Below are 24342 nucleotides of genomic sequence, written 5' to 3'. Positions count from 1 at the left end.
ACGAGGGAAAAAAGATATGAATCTAAGATGTGAAAAAAAGCAATTCCAGATATTAAAAATATTCTAGATGGATATATAGATAGAGGAACATAAGCAAAATCTCAGCAGATCAGAAGCAACTCAATGCTACCTAAATATATTAAAATATTTTTAAAGAAATCAGGAAAGTGGAAGGCACGACTTCCCTCCACAGAGGTTGAGATGGAGTCTGAAGACACTGAGCGCTCGTGGATTGCTGTGATGAATAATTAACCAGAGGGAAATCGGGATCCTTTAATGAAAGCAGCCTGTTACATCACTGCTGTGGAACGATACTCAATCATTTACTTATCAACTTATACCCGTATTTGCACAGAGACATAAAACTAGGCTGAGGGAAAGCCTGTAAGCATCATACTGTATTATATGCATTCAAACACTTCATTATTTGCCTAGAAACAAATGTACATATTCTTGGCTCTAAGAATTCTGTACATTACTCTGTGAGTCCATTAGTAACTCCTCAGTTTTCAGTGTAATGAGTGCTACAAGACACTACAGCACCAATCTGACTGTTTCAATGATCATGAAACAGTAAATATCAGTGTTAATTAAATGCCACCGGCCTCATATTATATGTACCAAGGACATCCAGGAATAATGGTGTTGAAGGATTGCCAGTATGCAGGAATGTAGGAGGAGAATGAGGAGTGCTTAGGTCACAATAATAGCTACTAAAGAGTATAAGAAAACAGTTCCAAAGAAAAAGAAATAAGCTCTCGCATACATTGAGATACAAGGGATTAAGGCATACAACTACACAATAGGAGGAATTGAATTGGGTATATAAGAAAGCACTTTTTTTAAATATGTCAGTGTGTTTTCCGTTAAAACAGCCCTTGGTTTGCTGTAATGTGTTTTATGTTTAGTTAACCTATTATGTATTACACTCTAGAATCACTTTGTTATTTGGATTCTAAAAGATCAACCACGTCATCAGTGGGTATCAGTGCTAACGTTGGCCGGCTAGAAGGACTATTCTAAAACTTCCTAGTGAAAAATTGGAATTGACAGTTAAGTAGCTACTATCTCAGTGGCATTAAAACAAAAATACCACAGGTAGATCTCAAAAGGTTCTTGAGCACATGCAGTTTGGCCTCCTAGAGAGAAAGTGCCATTTTTCTTGTGTGTTTTTTACATAAATAGATACACTTCTGTTTAAGCGAAGTCTCCCCTGTTCACCTACTGCCTTTCTAAAGGTAGAACAAGGCCTGTCTTTAAGGTCTTTATTTTTCTCATACTGGCTGCAGCACCTTCTGTCAGAAACTAGAGCCCAGTCTGCTCCGATTGGTTATCTGGCCGACTCCGTTGTGATTGGTCGACCGCTCAGACGTCCCGCCCCTTAGCCTCTAACGTACAATGTGTTGGAGCGCTAGCTAATAGAAGTGTGACTGTTACATTGTAATGTCGCTTTGTTAAGGAAGTGGGAGGGGACCCAAGTGCATGTTAAAATATGATTTTTGTAAATTAGCTTGTTTTTAGAAAAAACTCTACAAGGATTGGGACTATAGTACATTTCCCTATCTGCTCTAGTCGTCTCCCCTATCAATTCTCACCTCGTGCATGCTTCCATCTATCTCTCCCCCCATCCATCTGGGTCTCTCTGAGCAGTAATACAACATAATGTCAGGGAGAAGGAAGATGTCATGTTGCAGGCTTATCGCGTATCCTTATTTCCACAGATGAGATGATGCTTTGTTATTAACAAGGTTGCCTGGAGCTGCCTACGCACCGCGTCACCTTCAATCTGAAGACAAGTCTTAATTCTCAGACAGGGGGAAATCAAATAAAAAAATCCCACCCAGCCTTTTAGGTTTATGATGAAATATTCCATATCTGCCTTTTGTTCTGTTTCCACAGTCTCTACTATTAAAATGTTTATTCCGAGAGATGACATTTCAAAGGTTTTTGGACTCACAGCTGCATTTGAAGCAGATGCTTTTTTCACTAATTAACGCCGGTGAAGACGGTCTGACATTCACTCACAAAGAGCAACAGAAACATAAGCTCCCTCTATTTCCCGTACTCACAGAACGAGAGAGAAAGCCATTGGCGGTGAGCATCTATCTGCTCCCCCTCTCACTAATTGGCTAATCCCGAATGTTTGGACCATGAAGAGTCATGGAGAAGGCCAGTAACAGACTGACAGGCAGGGAAGAGATGACAGGGGGAAGGCAAGAGGTAAAAGAGAAAATGAGGGGGACATTGGGAACAATTTGAAGCCTTTTTCCATCATTAACTGATAGCTGGGGCGGGTCATTAGCTGATTCTGTCTTGTATGTGCGGGGCTCATGGTGCAGGAGGAGAAACACCTGCTGAAGGTGGCAGATGGCAGGGTAGAGAGCCCAGAAAGAGACGTCAATAAAGGGAAATGGGAGATGATTCAGCTCCTGCCCTATATTCTAAACGGGGGGAGGGATGTAGAGTTTGTCAAACACATAACCTATCTGCCAAGAACCATCATGATAGCCGCACACATGTTGTAGTCAACATACATGTGGTTAGTTTAGTTCCTTCAAAGTCAGTGCTAGATGCCTTTTGCAATTTAAGCCAAGCCTACAAATGTTTATTTGCATATGAAATGTGAAATATGAACCTAAAATACAAATTTGTTTCACTTTGTCATTCAGACAGACGTCTCGATCTTGTTTTACACTCCATCTTAAATCATTACTAATGGTGTGTTCACACACAAATAACGTGACCCAAATTGACATAGGTCGCATAAACTAACCAAATATCATTTTGAGAAATTCTGTATTGCAAAATTGTTGGGATTCATCTGACAAAGATAGAAACTGTGTATTTCTTCTCTGCTCGCCAACTGCTTCAAAAATAAATGTATGTATGATAGGACAATGATATGATCAAGGTTTGGTTAGATTTAGCGCGTCAAGACTTCAAAGTGGATGGAAAAGATTATGGTTTGGGGTTGGGGTAGGGGTAGGGTTAGGGTTAGGGTTACAGTTTAAAAAAAATCTGGTTTGAGTTGAAATGACTACATTCTTGACGTTAAAAGAAACCAAAACCGATTCTGTGGTTCTTCAATGTCACCCAACTGTTTTACTTGAATACAGATAGAGAGTTTTAACTGTCCCGTTTGGACTTGTTGCCTGAAACGCCACCATTGGACTCCTTTGTTAACTTCTGTCACATATTGACATCACTATGCAATACTTGCACTTCTATTGGCTAGCGCTCCAACACATGGCACTTCATAAGGGGCGAAAGGGCGGGACATCTCTAAGCAGTTGACCAATCACAACAGAGCCGGCCAGTTAACCAATCAGAGCAGACTGGGCTCTGATTTCAGACGGAGGGTGAATAGAGGTGCTGCAGCACAGGCAGTATGAGAAAAATAAACTTTAAAAACTAAATTAAAGCATGTAAACATGTCACAGTAGAGGCACAAAATACATATATAAACTTAAACAATTGCATAATATGTCCTCTTCAAGAAAGTCTCTAAAAATAAAAGCAACTCCAAAGTTCCATGAACAAAAGGAAATCCATAATACAAGCAATTCATTGTGTAAGCTGACACCAGCTCTTGGTTAAATGTTTCATTTGGTTGTTGGCAGTCACCACTAACTTTCTTGTGTTTTTTTGGTAACAAACTCACTAGAATATCCTAGAGGAGTAAACAGATCCTTCTGTCAGTGTGGACATGTCCCTGACCTTTTGATGACTCCATGCTTCATTAACCTTCCTCCCGGTCAGAGCAGACGCATGTTGCCGGCCTGCCCATTAGACCTGTTTAGCCTCATTGCACGACTGTGCTTCCCACTCTTTTAAATTATATTTCTGCATGTTAGCCAAAAAACAAAGAGCGTGCCAGTTTGCCGAGAAGCGTCCAGGATGCAACAGAGCGCGGCAGCTTGCCAAGCGTCAGCCAAGAAAAGCAAAAGCACAGGAGGGATTTAGTCAAGTGCTCATTTAAATATGAGCGAGCAACAGACTGTGGAATCTGAATGAGATTACAGAGGGAGAAGGGGTAGGATGAATTTCAATTTGAGAGCATTACATGTATTCTCTCTCTGCCTCCACCCCCCCTTCCCCCTTCCTCCCAAAGGTGAGATAATGACTCCCAACAATGAGCAGGAGGGAGGAAGTTGGCAGCGCTGTCGCCACATAGCGAAGCCCAGCAGTCATTATGGCACGGCGGCTCCTCCCCTCCTATTTATCTGTGAACACACAAACACATGTACACACACTGGCAAACACGACTACACACACACACACACACACACACACACACACACAAATCTGATTTAACAGAGCATCTCACCAGTAGCCCCACTGCAGTGGTACGCATTGCACCTCCAAGACCTCATCAGATCACAACCCCCTCTTAGCATTTATATTGTGTGTGTGTGTGTGTGTGTGTGTGTGTGGGGGGGGGGGTTGGTTAACTCAGCTTTAAAGACAGCAGCAGGTTGAAGGAACACACTGAAGGAGGGAGAAAGAGGCAGATGGAGAAAAAACAGCGAGTGAAGGGAAAAAAAGAGCAAGGAGAGTGAGTGAGGAGGGTGGGAGTAGAGAGGAAGAGTAGGGGAGGGTTTTTTCTACAGCGCTGGTGAGACAGAAGTTTCATCTCTGCGCTTCACACACCCACACCCAGGACAGAAGACTGCACACATACATACAGGTGAGAAAACTCGCATTTTTGCATGCTGTAATTTAATGCTGACATTCAGGTTCATGAAGGTGAACACAGCGTGAGGGGGGTGAACTTGATGCTCAAGTTGTGAGTGTGCAGGCACGCAGCGTAAAACGCCGGGGCATCAGTGAGGGTTTTGCTGTGTCCTGAGGGACGAATGTCAACAGAAGAGAAAGAGTCCGAGACGTGTTGTGTCCATCCCAATGTAAGAGTGTCATTCTCCGGATGAACAAAAAAAATGGGGTGTAAGTGATGCTGTAATATTAATGAATGCTTTCCTCAAGTGATGCATGCTGCTGGTGAAAAAAAGCGTGTGTGTTCAGCAGTCGTGCCGCGTCTGAGCAGAGTGCATTATTTATTCACACTGATCTCCAGAAACAGCGATACTTCAACTGAGGGAGGAATGTATATATGATGAGTGAGTATCATATGTGATAGCTAGAGTGATATGTGCTGTGCAAAAGGACAACCTGCATCTTTTAACATCTTGCAGCACATGCATGGATATCCTGTGCTTTATTTATTTCTCATTAAATGTGAGCCCTGTAGCAGTGGGGGGTTGTTAATACCACGGAGGTGACGAGATCTCTCTTATCTCTAGATGGCTTCCCCACACTGAGGAGGTGACTCCTTTTGTCTGCAGACACAGTATCTTAATCCAGATCGGTGGCACACAGCTGCCGCAGGCAACAGATTCATCCTCTGACTCGAGGTGTGTGCACAGATTACACATTTGGAAACAGGCCTACGCTTGTGTTATTTGTAGCATCTGTGTGTCTGTGTGTTTGTGTGACTGTGTCCAGCTGCTTCTCCCCTGTTTTATCCAAAACTGAGGGCGTCTCCTGATGTAGAGAAAGCAAACAAAGAAAGCAGCAGATAAAAGATACTCTGACCTATATCATACTAACACACTCTTACATACACACTATATAATGCTGAGTTAAGTAAAGGAATGCTCTACTTAGAAATCCCCCCCTAAAGGTTTGGGAGACGGTTCTGTAAAGTTTGGAGATCGCTGCTTTGGGGAATATTGCAGCTTGGATATACAGTTTGAATTGGTGAAGATAATTCTCAACCCACTCCTGCAGTGTGGCCCACTTCTGTGCTCCATTTTTTGGTTTTGTCATGTACGACTAAATAAATATACTTCATGTATCACTATACAGTTAGCTAGCATTTGTTGTTGAGCAAAATACAGCTGAAATAGAAGCCCTGTCTTATTCCCGGGGTGTCAAATACGTACTTTTTTTTTACAGCCTTCAGTGACTGATACCGAATCACAAGGCACTCTTAAAGAGATCATTTAATGCTTTTAGAGGTTTTCCCTATCCTGTAGTGTGTTAAATAGGTGTTTGTGCATGTAAATGTTCTGCAAAGGCTAAAATCCCAAAGGCTTTCAGGTGATGACTATATAAAACCATCTGCTGCATCAGAAGACGCCTAGAGCCAGTTCTCCGGAAGTCATGAGATGTGGTATAAATAGTCATAGGTATGGATGTAATGGATGATTCAAACAAACAGGACTTTGACCCATGAGATCTCAGTTTGCATCCCGTGTGAAATCATAAATTATCATGGAGTTATTTTAGGTTGCAAAACAACTTTTTAAAACCTAAATCAGAGGCTCGAAAGCAATGGCGCAAAGCAACAAAGACAATCTGGGAACAAATCGAAAGGTATGTAGAGATGCTGCAGTGCTGAAAATCATAGAAACAGGTGACAAGGGGAAGTGGAAGTATGTCTGGAGGAGAAATGTGACTTATTTATGTTGACATGTATGCAGGAAAGGAAACACTCTTGACACATCTCTTTGCCTGCATCCGACAAAGGAATACCAACTCAATACACGACTACACTAACAATTCCTTAGTATGATGAAACAGTTTGCAGAATGTGGATAAAGCACTACACTGCCTTTCCTCATGCCACTGTCACCTTGCAAGAGCTTATAAAAAAGACAGGGCGGTGACTCTGCTCAGATATTCAGGAACACACATCCTCTTATTGGGAAAACAGTTAACCTTATTGTATCCAAGTCTGGGCTCTCCATGTCTCTCTTGAATGCTAAAGCTATTCAGAAACCCTGTAAATTGGTCGAAAGAGAATTTACAGGGCTTAGTCACTTAAGGTAACTATTATAGTACCAAATAAAAAGGAATTAAAAAGCATCATGTTTCATGCGGCAAATCTGGTTTCACTCTGTTCTCCAACACCCCTATAACAATTCCCAGTTTGCTTTCTTTAACAAATGCACAACAATGCACCCTAAATGTAGATGTCACTGACGGATGATCTGACAAGATTATTTACAAAAAAGACTGCAGGGATCTCAGTTCATTAAAAGGTCCTGGACAGGATGTAATCCAGTGCACACCAGCACTTATCTGTTGCCATTCCTACATAAATTGCATAGCATTCACCAAAGAAAAAGGAAATCATTATGACTGCTGTATCTTGTAATTATGCCGTAACATAATTATGCAATCCTTATCTTATCTTATAGTTCTAAGAAATGTATCTTGTAATTACCAGATGGTGGTATGGGGTGCGTAATTACAACATAGCATACAAAATGTGTTTCCATGGTTAAAGCAATGCACTTCCATAGTAACCACATTCTTTTAAAAGAGATGGTTCAGGGAGGGTAATACAGAATTATTTTTTTTTTCACCAGAGTCTAGCCCCCTGGTTTTCTGAACAAGATTCAGGAGTGAGGCAGGAGCAACAAATTACACGAACGACCTTCTATAACTCAGCAGAGGATGGCGGTGGTTTTATATATGAAATACCTCTAAACTGCAGAATGAAGTGCGGTTGTAAAGAGTTTTGCAGAAAAAGTATTTAAACACAAAAATGTTTGTTTCTTAACCACAGGTAATAGATGCAGAATATATGCTGTTGCAGATTATTTAAAAAGAGTTAGGAGGACATATCACAAATTGTAAACTGTCTCGCGTCCATCAAGTCCACACACATTGCTGTTCCTGTTGTATTGACGAAGCTGGTGCTGTAACAGTACAACTGGCAGTATGTTCCAAATAAAACTGATGTGGGCTATTGGCAAAGGTTGTTTAGCTGCTGTTGAATACACCTCTGCAAACAACAACCAGAATACTCAAAGCATATGGATAGCTGTTTCCTCCGAGCATGCCAGTCCTCGAAAACGCAACTTGCATCCCACACAAAAAAAACAAAGTGCCTCAAATCATGTGAGATTATTGACTTACTGCAGGTGAGTGTGTTGTGAGCACAACAGTGTGAAAACATAGTCAGCTATGATGTGAAAGCCAAATTATTTCCAAGCATTCACTTAGGATTTTAGGATTACTGTTAGGATAAAGCCAGACCATAAGCCCTGAGCGGAGAGACATGACAGTACGGCAGCAAGGCAAGGCAAGGCAAGTTTATTTATATAGCACTTTTCTGTACGCGACAATTCAAAGTGCTTTACAAAACAAATTAAAATACTTTTTAGGAATAAATACAGTAAAAACACATTATATAATGGCATTGTACAACAGGCACTACAAAGCAAAGATAATAAAATAATTAAAATAAACACCACAGGTATACAATACATGTTTAAAACGCATACTGTAGTTCGAATATGAGCAGCTCAATTAAAAGCAGCGGCAAAGAGATATGTTTTTAGTCTCGATTTAAAAATAGTAAGCGTTTCTGCGGACATGCATGATTGGGGTAGTTTGTTCCAGAGTGTCGGGGCATAATAGCTAAATGCTGCCTCTCCATGTTTTGTTGTTACTCTCGGAACCGATAGCAGACCCGTCCCAGAAGACCTGAGGCACCTTGATGGCTCGTAATTATGTAGGAGTTCATCAATATACTTTGGTCCTAAACCATGTAATGATTTAAAAACTAGCAATAGAACTTTAAAATCAATTCGTTGGCCGACTGGAAGCCAATGTAAAGATTTCAGAACCGGACTGATGTGATCCACTCTTTTAGTGTTAGTGAGGACACTGTGCAGCAGCGTTCTGTATCAGCTGCAGCTTTCTGATGGATTTTTTTGTCAGCCCTGTGAAGACACTATTGCAGTAGTCGAGACCACTGAAAATAAAAGCATGGACAAGCTTTTCTAAGTCCTGTTGTGACATTAGTTTTTTAATCCTCGATATATTCTTCAGGTGATAGTATGCAGACCTAATGACTGTTGTAATGTGGCTGTTGAAATTCAGGTCTGAGTCCATCACTACACCTAGATTTCTGGCTTTATTAGTGGTTTTGTAGTCTGCCGACTGAAGCTCTGCGATTACTTTTAATCGGTCCTTCTTTGCTCCAAAAACAATGATCTCAGTTTTTTGTTTGTTCAGTTGGAGAAAGTTCTGAGTCCTCCAGTCAGTGATGTGCTCAATGCACTTGCTCAGTGTTCTAATCGGAGAATAGTCTCCTCCTGGTGTGATTTTAAAATAAATCTGGGTGTCGTCTGCATAGATGTGATAGCTTAGATCGCTCTTTTTAATAATTTCAGCCAGAGGTAGCATATAAATATTAAAAAGCAAAGGTCCTAAGATGGAGCCTTGAGGAACCCCGCATGACATATTTGTCAAAGTTGATGTGTAGTTGCCTATTGAGACAATGTTTTTTCTGTCCTTTAAGTAGGTACTAAACCAATTTAGAGCTGTTCCTGAAACTCCCACCCAGTTTTCTAGACGGTCTAGCAATATGTTGTGGTCAACAGTGTCAAATGCAGCGCAGAGATCTAATAATACTAAAACTGATATTCTGCCACGGTCTGTGTTTAAATGAATGTCATTTAAGACCTTAACAAGTGAAGTCTCAGTGCTGTGGTTAGGTCTAAAGCCCAACTGAAACCCATCAAAACTGTCATTTAAAAACATGAAATGACTCAACTGTTGAAAAACAACTTTTTCAATCAATTTGCTTAAAAAAGGAAGGTTTGATATTGGCCTGTAATTATTCATTACGGTTGTGTCTAATACCCCTTTCACACCAACGGTGTTTCAGGGCCGGTTCGGTGCTGGTGCTTGAAAAGCACCGGGTTTTCCTGTTCACACCGCAGCGGAGCAGCGTCATAGCTCCGGAATCCGGTTCGTTTCGAGCACCAAAAAGTTGTCCGTCTAGAAGCAAGAACCGCATACGTCACGCTTACGTCGGAGGGGGGCGAGATTAACCTGAGCTAACACTTAAGGCGAGTACGGCAAATAAAAGTTGTAACAAGCAGTAGTGCTGAGCAAAGTGACTAGAACGCAACCACACACTTGTTAAAAAAAACACACTTTATAAAGTCAGGCAACACTAACCAGGCTTCGTGTGATTCTGTTTATTTGTACCTTACTTTGACCATCCGTTCGCTGTTATTGATCATTGTGGAGAGCAGGCAGACGTTTGTTATTATAGCAGCTATCGGATGGAATCAATACATGGGCTGCACAGGTTGTCATGTCCGACTATCACAAGTAGAATCATAATGAAAAATACGTCGGTAAAAAGTGCCTGTAGAAAACTGCTTAGCAAGTAGTCAGTTTAGCTTCGGTTGCTATGCTAACATCACCCATGTTATACCAGAGAAACTTTCATAACAGCGTTGTGATGCCAAACAGCGTCAATTCAGACTGACACCAAACAGCGTCAATTCAGACTGACACACATTCACTTAAGGGGAACTGGGGATATGTATCAGCTGCTTGTGTGACAGTCAGACAGTGAATACTTTAGAGCCGTGTGAGCTAACCCGGAGCTAACGGGAGAATACACTCCCGTTGAAGAGCAGCCGGCCAGCACTGCAGCGGTCGGTAAATGCCGCTGAAACACATTAATAAACAATGAACCACGGCACTCTGGAGAAAAGTATAAGGTTGGAGAAGTCGTTATTTAATTTAATCTGGCTTCGTATGATTAAAAGCAACGCAGTCCCCGGCCCGTTGTTGTTGTGAAGTGAGCTCCGGCGTTGGGGAGAAACTCAGCGACGTAAACGGTGACGTCATGACGCAGCAGCGGCAGCACCAGTCGGGCTCTGAGCGGTGTGAAAAGAGCCGGCGCTAAACCGAAGAACCGGTTCTGAACCAGAAAAGCTCTAGCACGGACCTTGAACCGGAGTTGCGTTGGTGTGAAAGGGGCATAAGTTATGCTTTTTTAGGAGCGGTTTAATTACTGCAGTTTTCAGGGCCTGCGGAAATACACCTGATTGAAGAGACTTGTTTACTATGTGCGGTATATCTGAGGCCATGCAGTGAAAAACTGTTTTGAAAAATCCTGTCGGAATAATATCGAGGCTACAGGAGGAAGACATATTTGAGTTATACAGGGAGTCATTGTGTGATAATCCCTGTTGTTGCACTGATCTGTCTCCTGAGACATCCTGAAATAATAGCACTCACTGCTCATTGCTTTAAAGGGGACCTATCATGCAAAATGCACTTTTGTACGTCTTTTATACATACACAACCCTCTCTATTTTCCTCCATACCCAAATCTCTAAAAAAGGGGCTGCAACAGATCTGATAAAAACTGATCCAGATTTGAACACTTTACTGACGTCAGGAAAGTGGCGCTACGGCTATTGGGCCAACTCTCCACCTATCAGGGGAATGTGGGGTTGGGCCACGGCCGGCCATTGCCGCTCGAAAGTGCTGGAGACGCTGTAGTACATATGCCAGGCCTGTAAGTGGCGCTGTAGTCTGCCACAAAAGCAGCAAAGAAGACTTCCCGCGCATGGTTACCATGGTTACCCTTCTGTTTATTCTCCGCTGTGGCTTTTTTTCTCCCTCCCCGAGGCAAGCGTTTGCTCCCGCTGCTTTAATTCAATGCAATCCCTCCCCGTCGAGGCAAGCACTGTAATTCTCTCCGGTTAGTCCACCAGCAGATGACAAACACCCACCTCTCCGCCTCTTCCAAGGAACGAGGGGACCGTGCAGCAGAGTTTCAGTTAGGTTTTCTTTCGCCGGTCAAGATGTCCATTAAAGTTTAAATCTTCCGGACAAAATTAGAAAAGTGCCGGTCAAAGGTCTTCTTTGTTATTTATTGAGCTTTAAAACAAATGAATAACGACTCTATATAGGCTATAATAATATAATAAAACACGGAGGACAGAGATCTCTTTTTCTCCCCCTCTTCTGACAGCCCAGCAGCTGATCAGAGCGGCTCCCCTCTCCTGCAGGGGGGCGTGGTCAGCTGCAGCTCACAGAATCAGCCCCCTGCAAAAACAGGTCTGGAGAACAGCAAATAGAGCCAAATGAGGCATGGCTAAAATGCATGATCTGTTTGGTATTTTGAAAACAGAAACGTATAAATATACCTTATATAGGTATGGCCCTACAATATATCATTTAAATATAGCATGATAGGTCCACTTTAAACAAAACCCTCAACCCTCTCCTCTATGTACCAAAACGTTATGATCACTTTAACATCTCTCCAGTCCAGTCCCATAAATACAAATCCTTCATGGGAATCTTCTTCTTCCATAAGTTTTAATGCGCCATCGTCCTGTGATGCATTTGCTAGTTAGAGTGACAAAGCTCAATAAAGTCGGAATTAAGAGTCCTTTGCTAAAAAAGAAATCCCGCTCAGTTAAAGAGACAGTGGCAGCATTAAGTGGTTGCAGATTGCAACCAACTAGAACCCCTTCTGCTAAACCCTAATTTTACAAGACAATACAGGACCTTCAGGTAGCTGAGGCCATCCTTACCATAACACTGCTTTAGGAGCCACACAATTCAGGTGGCGGCTTTTGATTTACCATCATTTGACCATGGTTGCTTTCAGGTAAACATTTATATGGCCCTCTCTAGAGCCTCAGTTTGATTAGAGCCCTTTCTGAGATACTGTAGGAACATGGTGGACTATGAGTCACACTTGCAATCCTTTATGTACATCAGAGTTTTCACTCTAGCGTTGGCATCATTGGTCTATGCACCAATCCTCCACTGAGATATTTTAACAACTCACAGATGGATTGGCATGTTATGTTGAACAAATATTCATGGTCCTCAGAAAATAAATTCTACTGATCGTGGTGATCCCATTACTTTATGTGCCACAAGCCAGTTAAAACATTTTGGATTATAGTGACATGTCTGGATGATTATCTGAGGGATCACCATCACACATTTCAATAGACATTCGTGGTGCCCAGAGGATGAATACCATCATCATCCTAAGGTAAAAGATTCAGTCTGTCCTGTACTTTATGACCACATTCCTGCTAAACAAACACCCTTTAAATCATCCTTAACAATAGGTTACTTAATGTAAAGTTCTAATAAGCTGATGTTAGCATGCTAAGACTCAAAACTGAGATGGTAAACATAAGCATGCTTCTGCAGTATTCTGCAAAAAGGAGATTCAGATAGTGACACTTCAGTACACCGATTTGTTCATCTTGAGGATTTACCATCGGTTTGGTCAATTAATGAATACCTGGAGTTAACGGAAACAGTGGAGGAGATAATATATGAGCGAGCGATAAAACCAGATTATTTTCAAGCACTGAATGGATTAACTATGAATAAGTGTTGCTTCTCTTAAGTATGGTTCACTGCAATATTTGTCTGAAAGTAAAATGGCAGCTCTAAAAAAGCAGCTCTTTGATACTAAGGAACTGACAACAAAACTGTTGATGTTTCAGATCATAGATATCGAGCCGGCTGTCCTGGAAAATATAACATATTCAGAATCCAGAACCAGACAATAAAAACAGACCATGATAACTTGCCAATAGATTGTTTGTACATTTTGTAGTGGGATTTTTCATGCAATTTACTCACATTTTAATTAACCAGCTCAATAAATGATGACATTTGTTTGCTAAGTCCTCATAATGACACACACACAATGAGCCCAGTCTGCTGCCTCGCTCCTGTCTCGTCTGTCACCATCATCAATGTTTCCTGGCAAGACACCAGGATGCCGCTACCGCTGTTAATTTTCTCTTTCTTTTTATATTTCTGTGTCTCTGTAGTGGTACAGGCTGAATTGACAGTTTTGAGAAAGCAAGTCTTCCTGCTCCAGGTTTTCATTGTACTCAGGCTGTGGCAGGAGAAAGAAGACATTTACAGGACGGATTAGAGTCCATAGAAATGGATCTTCCTCTGTTGTTTGCTTCGGCTGACAAGCCTGGCTTACACCTCGAGAAGCTTTCATTTTTTATTCCTTCTTTCTGTCCTTCATCCATGCCATCCATCCGGTCCCCAGGCTGGTCCCGTGGCTACAGTCGAGCAGGCAAGCTGACAGCACAGTGACAAGTGTTGAAGATGAGAGAGGAGGGGGGAGGGAAGGAGGAGGAGGGGGACTAATGAGGGACAGCAGCAGCAGCCGGGGTCTGTCACTGCACCTCCAGATAACAGCCCCCCTGACTCTCTTTGATATTGTGTCCCAGGTGACCGGGGCACTCCATCTCCAGCTTGTAACATTGAGGTTGTGGATGGGGTGCTTATTAGACACTCTTTCTTTCTTTACCCTTTGTGCAGTTGTAAAGGGAGGAGGTGGAGGAGGAGAAGCAGAGGAGGGTGGTGTCAGGCCTTGCAAGGATAAAACAATCCAAAAGCAGAGTTGAAAGAAGATCCAATAATGAGAAAGGATGTCAGAGTAATACTGTTTATTGCAGAGGATCTGCAAATAATACATTTCACTGTGCACAATGCAGGGTAGTCTGCATGAGGCGTGGCAGGAGGCTACAGAGAAGCTCCCTCTGGAGGGGTCTTTGGGATTTGAGCCTTTGAAGACCATTTACATGCACACAAACATATAGAACACACTACAGGAAAGAGAAAACCACAAATAGCATAATAGGAGCTCTTTAAATTCAGATGTATGTTAAATGAATACATTTTACAAGAGAATCATTCAAACATTTTAATTCTCGCAAAAGCCAGAGAAATTCATGTGTTCATATTTAAAATGTCCAAAAACTACAGATATTTGAATATGTCTGAAATAGATTTTATATTTACACATTTTATTTTATCCAAGGCAAAACCAATGAAAATCACTTTTGCCATAAAACAGTATTACAAACTGCAATGCAATGTTTAAATATAGATAGAACAGAATAGAATTGGAGGGATGAACCCCTCTTTAATGGTCACACATGCAGAGCACACAGCACACACAGTGACATTTGTTCTCTGCTTTTAACCCATCCTAGTACTAGGAGCAGAATAACATTTCACATTATATTTCTTATTAAATGTACACCATATCAAGATATTGATCCTCATTAACAAACAGTAGAGTCATGTGGCATTGCTGAGAAGGTTACCTAACAACAATATGTAGTTTAAAACATCCAAGAAGCCTCATGAACCGTTTAGTTTTTAGAGACAGCAACGTGCAGATCCTTTTAATTGTATTATTTATAGCTGAAGGAGATATGCAGCTGCAAAAACAGTTCTGTTTTGCAGACACGCTCGAGCCACGGGGTGAATGTAAAGCAGTGTGTTAAAGGGAGGCATAATAGCTTTCATGGTATAACTTCCCATCAGCAAGAAACAGAGCTTGTGATCAAGAGAGTTTGTCTAATACTGAAAACATCAATATGTCCCTCCATTTTCCTGATTATCTTGGCAGCTGTTGTTGTTGCTGCTCAGCGGGTTGGCAGGTTGTCCAAGCAAGACACTCAACCTCAAATTGATCCCAATGGTAGCTCTGTGCAATCTGAGTGTGTGACTGAGGTGCTATAGATAAATGCGGTCCATATTATATCAGCAACCCTTGTACCGATCTACTTGAAGCGTGTTACTCGTGGGAGTTCAGAGCCACGTGTTAAAAGGGGGAAACGGCGGCATTAACGTAAATTCCCTGCCGGATTCGAACCTGGGACTTACGCATGGGAACTGAGTCTTAATACATGGGCCCTAATAAATGGACCTGTTTAAACGTCAGTGTAGTCTTCCAAACCTAAGAAGCAACGGCATCTAGCATTTCTGATTGTAACACATTACAGAGGAAAACATCATTGTTACAGCAGACAGTGTCCTGATTGTTGGCTGGTGTAGGGTCACTAATGGTGTCTGCATGCGTGTTCCCTAGAGCGGTGCGATGTGTGAACAGATGACTCTTTTAGTCAGTAAAGAACACCCATGAATCCTTCATGTTTCTAGTTTGTCCCAGTTGCTTTTATGACAACGTTATCCTTTGTAGAACTCATATCATGGTTTCAAAAACGATGGCCATGTGAAGTAAAAAGCAATGAATATTTATATACTAGAGCCAAAAAAAAAGGTAGTTTAGTTCAGACTCAGTTCTCCTGCCCATAAACTTCACACTCCTTTCAGCCTTGATTTTAAAAGACATTGCAATCTTTGCTCCATCAACACAAGATGATTTTGTATCGTCCTAGTGATTTCAGGATTGGTTCATAACACTAAGCACTTCTACATGGTACATTTCCATATTTACTTTCAGCCAGAAGTGGGATCTTTTATATCCACCTTCCCTCAGAAGCCTGAACTTTGCTTTGGCCCACCCAGCAGGTAGGAGGCCGACTGAGGCGGCTTCAGAACATCAGTCACACAGCGGCCCTGCAGGCTCCGTGGAGAACAGAGCCACAGTATTGATCATTATACAAAGCTTTAGGTGCTGGGATTTTGTCTGTAGGAACATGTTGCTTTATTCATATATTTGGGTTTTGCATCCAATTGAAAGTATGAAGTGAAATAAAGCTGTAGTTTGTGCTTTCTCTGATCAGCCCTGCAGGTTTCTGAGTTTTTCAATCAGTGGCTCGCCCCGCTGAGAGAAGCAGGTAACACATATTGATTTTTTTTCTTTTTTAAACTGGCGAAGCGCGATAGATGTGAAAGGCCTCTGAAGTTTGCCGGGGGAATTATATCGACTATTATACCAACCTCTGGTATATGATGACGGTTTATGTGTATTATTGCAAAGTGGCATGCAGCGGTTTGAATGAGTCTTTTGTAATATCTCCAAAAATCGTTTGGTATATGATGAGCCAATAATTGTATGCACTTTATAAAGAGATTTATGTCATTCCTATCAGTAACATTGCATTCATCAAATGTATTTTCAATTAAATAAGCAGTTTGACGATTAGAAAGGTCTTTACGTGGAAGAGAAAATGAAGAGAAACTGTTCAACTATTAACAAATAAGGGACCTTGTGGTTCGACTTTGATCTACCATAGTTGCAATAGGGGGTTACTCATTTAAATAACCTGCCAGAAGGAATAATGCATTAGTATATTTCTAGGGTTTGGAAATACAACAGCACCATCACTTTTTTTGCACCAATGTTATGATACAGGGAGAACATCATCATCCATTGTAGCAATAACCTCTTGTTGTTACTGTTGCTGTCACAACAGTTTCCATTTCACAGTATAATATGAATCAAGGTCAGGCAAGAAATTGCTGAAATGCATCATGGGAAAAGTACATAATCACAAATGTATGCGTAGGTGGCTGAGAGGATAACGGATAGGGACAAGGTTAAAGTAGAACACACTGTGCAGTGTATTTTATTTGGTACTGTAGTCCAGAAAATGTGATTGGCAATGCAACAATGACTGAGGTTACAGTGCAACATTTTTAGTTCAAGTCTGTTAAACCATGTAGAAACAGAAGCCCGTTTTTATACTTTAAAAACCTGCTGTCACAGCAAACAGCTGCATATTAACATATCTAGTAGAGCACAATATGATCATATAATTCAGATCTCAGTCTACCTGATGAACATTAATCCAATATCATCTCTCTTTTAGCTCCACTTTTGGTCTCAAAATCCTGAAAGAATGATCTGACGATATAGTCTCTAACTTTGTCTGTCAGCCGTCTGGTTCTGAGCTGGTTGAAAACAGCACTAGAACGGCGGTAAGAGCGAACCAGACAGTCAGGTTGTGAGCAGGACAGATAAACAATGAGCAGGAACTCACTATAGTGGTGCAGTGATGACGTATTTTTGTAGACCGACCTGGAAAGCAATGGTTTCCCCATTGGATTTCGGTATATTGCAAAAAAATACGCTTTAACACAGTTTACGTGTGTTGTTCAGCAGGATAATCTCCACATATTAACACCACTTTGTGATTTTCTAAATGGAAAATGCAATCAGCAGAAATAAAAAGCTATGAACGAACTACATCACGGTCGCATTGCTGTGCATCGCTAAAGGCGGACTTGTGTGATGAAGTGATGTGTCATTTAGTCACATGTTAACAACCGTCGTTTTTATGACATAAAGAAGCTTTAGAGATTCACCAGTGGGGTAATTACTGACGTTTTTTGTGGTAAAATCTCGTAAGCTTGTGTGAACCACAGACCTTTTTTCTGACTTCTTACTTCAAACACCTAAAAAAACACATTGACTTCAAGAAAAAGGAACTGGAAGTGGTAAAAGGCTAGGACTTTTCTGTGTTTTAGGACTCATTCCTGCACCACTCTTTAAGCAAAGCTGATGAGAGCTACATATGCCGGTGATAATTCTCTCTAGGTGCGTCGCTACAAGCGACACATTTCACATTTGATTCTCTGTTTGTTTGTTTTTTATATCGGGAATAGTTGTTAAAAAGTATCAAGTAATATAAGTTAAGACTGTTCAGCCAGTATGGACGTGAACACAAGCTGAAAGTCAGCATTTCAACCTCGCAACTCTATGAAAACATCACTGCCCTAATACTTTCTGACAACACTGTGTTCTGAGAGACAAAATGTGCATACTTCATCACAAAACTCCTCAGTATGAAGCAGTTTGACAAAGATAGAGGGCATATTTAGATTGTATCTGCATGAGCATCCTTGTTCTTGACATTACAAATAAGGGAGGGATGGAAAACCAGAAATAAGCACAAAGTTTCCATGGCCTGCAGCATTTAATGTTTCTTATTCATATGGTTTGGCGAACTGCTTTAAACAAAGTGTCAGAGGCAGTGATTATTTCCTCATCAGGATCAAGCTTCTCTCCTCTCAAGCCAAGGATTTGGACCTGTTCCCACTGTTTAGCATCTTCGAGGCTTTCAAGGCTGCATGCTGAAATTCTAACAGAAGTAATTTTCAAAGGCGCTTTTATATTTTAGATGGCAGTGGGAGAGGAGGAGGCTGCAGCCCCCACCACTCCCCCCTTTTGTTGTTGGGAGACGGGGGCGGTAGGCCTTGAGCTGGAGCGTCACAATAGATGTTTGTCTGAACTCATAAAGCAAAAGATGTTTCATCTTTTGTGTGTGGGTAAACATGAGCATACATGGGGATGTATGCCTTTAGTACATGCCTTTTTGAAGCTGGACACTAGCAGGAATGATGTAAGATGGATCTTACCAACATTACAGATCATTCATATTTGACATAACCTACTGTCAAATAAATAATATTTCACATTCTAGTCATAAATGAACCGCTGATATACGTAGAAGAAGAAAAAACGTTCTTACAATGTCAATTTAATTAGTCTCTGATGATAGGATTGCAGATCTTTAACACATAAAGAGAAAAAAACAAGGAAATCAGCTTGGCTGGATCTGTCTAAAGATCAAAGCTACACATACCAGCATCACTAAGTTAACTCATTTCCAAAAAGCATTGCATAAACAGAAATGTAATAGTGACAATATGTGGTTTCAATGTGTCCAAAAATCCAGATACAAACGCTTCTAAACATCTATTTAATAACTAAATGTGTCAAAATGTTAACCTGTATAGTGCACCGTGTTGTGTTGAGTGTGTTAAAGGTCCCATGACATGGCCATTTCTACTGATCATAATTCCATTGTTGAGGTCTACTAGAATAGATTTACATTGTTCAATGTTACAAAATCACATTGGTTTCACATACAGCATCTCTGTATAGTAGGTGTATTCACTCTCTGTCCTAAACGGCTTGTTGGAGCTCCTGCCTCCCCCCCCCCCCCCCCCTATGAGCACACTGTGCTCTGATGTGTGTTTATGTGTTACAATGGCGTTTGTTAGCAACCAGAAAATGACACCAGTAATGACAATCAGATGAGAATGCTGCGTGGGGTCTGGGTGCCGTGTTGGCGGGACGTTGCGGGGCTCGCTGCTCCGCCCTTTGAGGCTCAAGGAGCGGACAGTGTGAGCTGGATTACTGGTGTCGTTTCCTAGTTGCTGCGTGGGGTCTGCGAGACAGCGAGACACCGCAGAGCTCAGCCTGAGCACACACACACACTCACAGCCTGAGCTCCGAGTGTGTGTACGGAGCACCGCGGCTGAGAAAAGATAAGGCTGAGTGTGTGTGTGTGCGGTGTACTTTGAGGGTTTGTGACTTTGCAGACAGTTTACATGCATAAAAAGCTACATAACACACAAGGGGACGGGTAATAACCGGAAAAGCATGGCATGGGACCTTTAAGGATTGCACAGTGCATAATTCAACAAAAAAATGTAGTGACCATGAAACTCGTACTATCATACCAACAATCCCGCAAATCATATCACTGAGGCATAGCAACTCGTTTCATCTGGGTTCCTGCTCATGTAGGTGTGGAGGGTAATGAACAGGTGGATATTCTGGCCAAACAAACACTCAGAATTACGAACACAGACATAGAAGTTCCACTTAGCAAAGCGGAGGTTAAAACATTCATACAGAAATATGCACAAACAACATGGCAAGAACATTGGGACATTAATGATACAGGAAGACATCTTTATTACATTCAAAGGTATGTGGGGGATGGAAGGAAGGTGGGGTTTAAAAGAAGGGAGGAAAATGTAATTTCTCGGATGAGAATAGGTCATACAGGTCTCAATAATACATTAAGTATAATAGGAAAGCATCCAACCGGAAAATGTATACACTGTAGCCAGCCAGAAACTGTCGAACATGTTTTACTGCGTTGCAGGAAATATATTACTCAGAGGAATGTGCTTTTCCAGACACTGAAGAAAGCAAAATACCATGACTTTTCGCTATCAGGGCTGTTATATATTGTGAAATTATTAAGTTTCTAAGAGAAATTGATCAATTTAAAATAATCTAGAGTTTTATTTCTTTTTTCTTTTCTTTCTTTTGTTTATTATTTTTCTGCACAGTCCAGTTGGTGGTGGTAATGCACCTACAAGTTGGTTTGCCAACCGCCAATAAACACCAAAGAAGAAGAATAAGAAGAAGAAGATGATCATCATTTCACTGTATTAAACAGATTTGCAGAAACTCACCATAGCATGACAGCTAAAAGTGAACATAATGATTAATACATGTCCCATATCTGGATTTCCTGGCCACAACAGAGTATATAAAGAATGTATGTTATGTGGGGAGCTGTGGATAAGTGAAAGAGTGTGTCCATGACATGTAGCCTACTTTCCGCTTACCACCCCAGAATGCAGTGACCCTATTTTTCCATGTTTTTGTTTCTTAGTGACTAATGGGGATAATCATTTGTCAAGTATTGAGCAAAAGCGCTGCAGCCGGCAACCACTTAAAGGTAGGGTAGGTAAGAATGGAGAAACCAGCTCGAGTGCGCTAGAATTTGAAAGTACGCAGCCGAAAAATATCTGCCCCTTCCTTCAGACTTCCTTACAGAGCCCCTCCTCCAACACACACGAACGCGCACATGACCAATGAGGGCACGAGATAAGTTTGTGCACAGATGGAAGGCTGACAGGCAGGTAGGCCATCCAGTTATTTTAGCCGGGCCGGCTAAAATGATTGGTCGTACTTTTTACAGTACTACGGCTTCCACAGATTAAATGTTTTTATGTATTTATTGTCAAAGCATTTAATGTATTCATTGCTATCGGGGTGTTAAGAACATTTCATGGAATATAACAAAAAGTGTTTCTGAAGTGAATTACCTACCCCACCTTTAATGGGCTGCAATGTAACCCTTCGGACGATTCCACACAAATAAAAATGACAGGTTCAGATTGTACTTCTGTTTCTGACACCATTATGGCAAAGCAGTACAGAGAAATGAAATATTTTTCCCTCAATCCAGTCTGTATATTAGTTTGTCTAACAGTCTTCCTTTAAAAAAAAATAGGCTTGATCTGAAATCCTGCTTTACAACCACATGGTCAAAATCAGCCCAAAATATTAGCTATGACATCAAATAACTAAATACATCTATGATACTTTCTCTGTTTTCCAACAATAAACTCTTCTCAGCTTTCCTGTTTACAACTCTCACTCACTCACTCACATCCTCTCGCAAGATATCATAACAAGACTACTTCTTGTGACTGAAATCTCAATTAACCGATACCGGTTAGATCACTGTTTTTAAAATGAAATTCCAAAGTAAAGCATTATTAGCTGGCAATATAGATTCGAAGATACTCAAAATATAGCGAACACCTAAACCAATATTGCTTTTAGGCCACTAAAATATATCTTGTTGCTGTGCTGGTGTTTGTTTAACTGGCTTTGTGCCACAATATATCCAAACCATCCCTTTGACTCCCCATCATATTAAAACACGTTACATGTGTTTGTCTGCTTAGTGATAACAAACATGACACAATATGTGAATAAGTGAAATTTAGATGTGTTGGTAACTGTTTTCACTTTAGGCCAATATTTATGCTAGGCTAAATTAGCACATGTCACAAAACAACTTTTATTTAAAAGACTTTAATTAAAGAGCCTGTGACACGGGTTTCCCCCATCATCCAAACCCATCAATTTGAGTAAATATTGTCCCCTTGAAACCGTTACTGAACTGATTTGGGCTATTTGTACTTTGATAACCATTAATCTCCCCTTCAATGTTGACCATATTCTGGATCTTCTCGGGGATTCTTCAAATCCCGCCAAATTATGTGTGACGTAATTGCGGGCCAAGAGCTCCAGCTGCACCGTTCCGGATCCCAGCATCTGCATGCAAACGCACGATGGCGCACACAGCAGCAAGCTCAGACAGCGATGACAGTTTAATTTTGAACGTGTCGGAGAGCTCATATGAGGTTGAAGGATCGGAAAGTGATAGTCATGACTCATGACATCGTAGACGATATTGGCTATATGCCCTACAGATTCTAACCATATGCCTCTGAGTCTGAATCGGATGAAATGAACTCCGAGTCGGACAGTGGAGACGACAACCCGCCCGACGATTCGTGAGATACCTCTCGATCTACAACGCTTGAACAATGTGGAATGGTTTGTAAACTATTTTATTTACGGAGTTTGACTAAATAACGATGCTGTTTTAAAATAATGGCAGTGGACACTAATCAGTTTATGTTTTATCTGTTAGAAGTTTAGGAATTAGGTGCGTCAATATGGGCGATAATACGGTCATGTGGCGGACTGGGACTAAAAATCAGCCCGGGACTCTCGACCGGCCCACTTCGGTACCGCTAGTAAATTGTCAACGGGGGGAGTGGGGGATGTGCTAGTGACTTATCCGACCGGCCCACTTCGGTACCGGCCCATCGGGATTCGTCCCGATGGCCAGTCCGCCACTGTACCCAGCCCTGCCCACGTAAACTGTCAACGGGGGGAGCCTCGCTGCGGGGAAACGGTGGACCTAGTGTCCCGATCGGAGTGGGAATAATAATAATAATAATCATGATCATAAATCATAATCCGTGCATTTTATCCATTAATTTCCCCAACATTGTGGTAAAAAAAACACACGTTTAATCCACGTTGGTGTACTACAACTACAAAAAGCATCGGTTTGTTTTTTCATCAGGAAATGCAGACCAGCTCAAACAAACAATTTTTAATCATCATCCTCACGATCATTTAATGTATCATATGTTCGCCGAATTGACATGAAATCACTAATAAATGTAGTTTAATCCACTTGAGTTTACAACTACAAAAATAATCGGTTTGTTTTTATATCACATCCGACGGGAGGAAATTCAGCAGCTCTCACTACCGATTTTTAATCCTAATTTAATCATCATCTTCACCATGATCATTTATGTTTATGTTCGCCGAATTGACATGAAAAGCACTAACAAATATGAATATACTGTAGTCAACTTCATTAAAACGTTATTAACGTGCCTAAACTCAGTAATTCACCATTTCTACGCATGACGACACACTTTGTCCGTGTTTGGCTCTCTCGCCGCACAGTGAAGCATTCCCGCATTGACGTCACTTCCGGCTTCCCCCAAAACTTCAAAATGAGTCGAAGGAATTTCCCCGCGATGTTCGAAATTAGTGATATTTATCGGAACGGTATCGCACCTTCTTTTTTAAACTGACGGTTCGAGATTACTAGTAGCCCAATATTTCATTGCACAACAGTTGTTGGGAGGCTGTCACAGGCTCTTTAAGACAAACGCAGCCGAAATAAGGGCATAAAAAAACAATGACAAGCGTGTATGAATGTGTGTACAACCATGCATATGTGCAATGAATTATTTTGACTTCAGAGCAGGCAGGCAGCCTTGCTCGACTCTACAGTGGAACAATAGCTTTCTCTGTGTGGCTTTGATCTAATAAGGGAGATGGTGGCGGGGGGGGGGGGGGTACCAGAGGTTGTTCATGGAAGCAGAGAGATGGATTTACACCGATAGCGAAACAGCCACTCCAAGAACTGATTTGATTTCAGCTTGAGCAAAGAGCTTACGATAGAAATAGACACCAAGATTGACACCATGACTAATTTTAGACTGTTCAGCCTTAATTAGAGAATAATTATAGTAAGTATTTGTTAGTCAAAAGCACTATGTGTTAATGAGGAAAGCTTCTGTATGCAGCAAGATAAATATTCCCTTCAAATAAAGGTTCAA

The 24342-nt window shown here is 41.3% G+C and overlaps 2 protein-coding genes across 3 annotated transcripts in view; one reads left to right on the top strand and one right to left on the bottom strand.

The window, feature by feature from the left end:
- LOC117471376 (low choriolytic enzyme-like) overlaps positions 1 to 24342 on the bottom strand; it is an 82941-nt gene that overhangs the window by 39427 nt on the left and 19172 nt on the right. The gene's annotated exons all lie outside the window — the stretch shown is intronic.
- c1qtnf4 (C1q and TNF related 4) overlaps positions 4477 to 24342 on the top strand; it is a 37888-nt gene continuing 18022 nt past the window's right edge. Inside the window, exon 1 of one of the 2 annotated variants that reach the window (XM_034116336.1) lies at positions 4477 to 4687. The gene's annotated coding sequence lies outside the window, so the exon portion shown is untranslated. Of the gene's footprint in view, positions 4688 to 5309; positions 5412 to 24342 lie in introns of those variants that run through there. The other variant, XM_034116338.1, reaches the window with a different exon arrangement.

The sequence above is a fragment of the Trematomus bernacchii genome, unplaced genomic scaffold (genome assembly GCF_902827165.1).
Source record: "Trematomus bernacchii unplaced genomic scaffold, fTreBer1.1, whole genome shotgun sequence".
Lineage (NCBI taxonomy): Eukaryota > Metazoa > Chordata > Actinopteri > Perciformes > Nototheniidae > Trematomus > Trematomus bernacchii.
The sequence above is the reverse complement of the archived record's forward strand: the minus strand, read 5'-3'. Positions and strand labels throughout refer to the sequence as shown.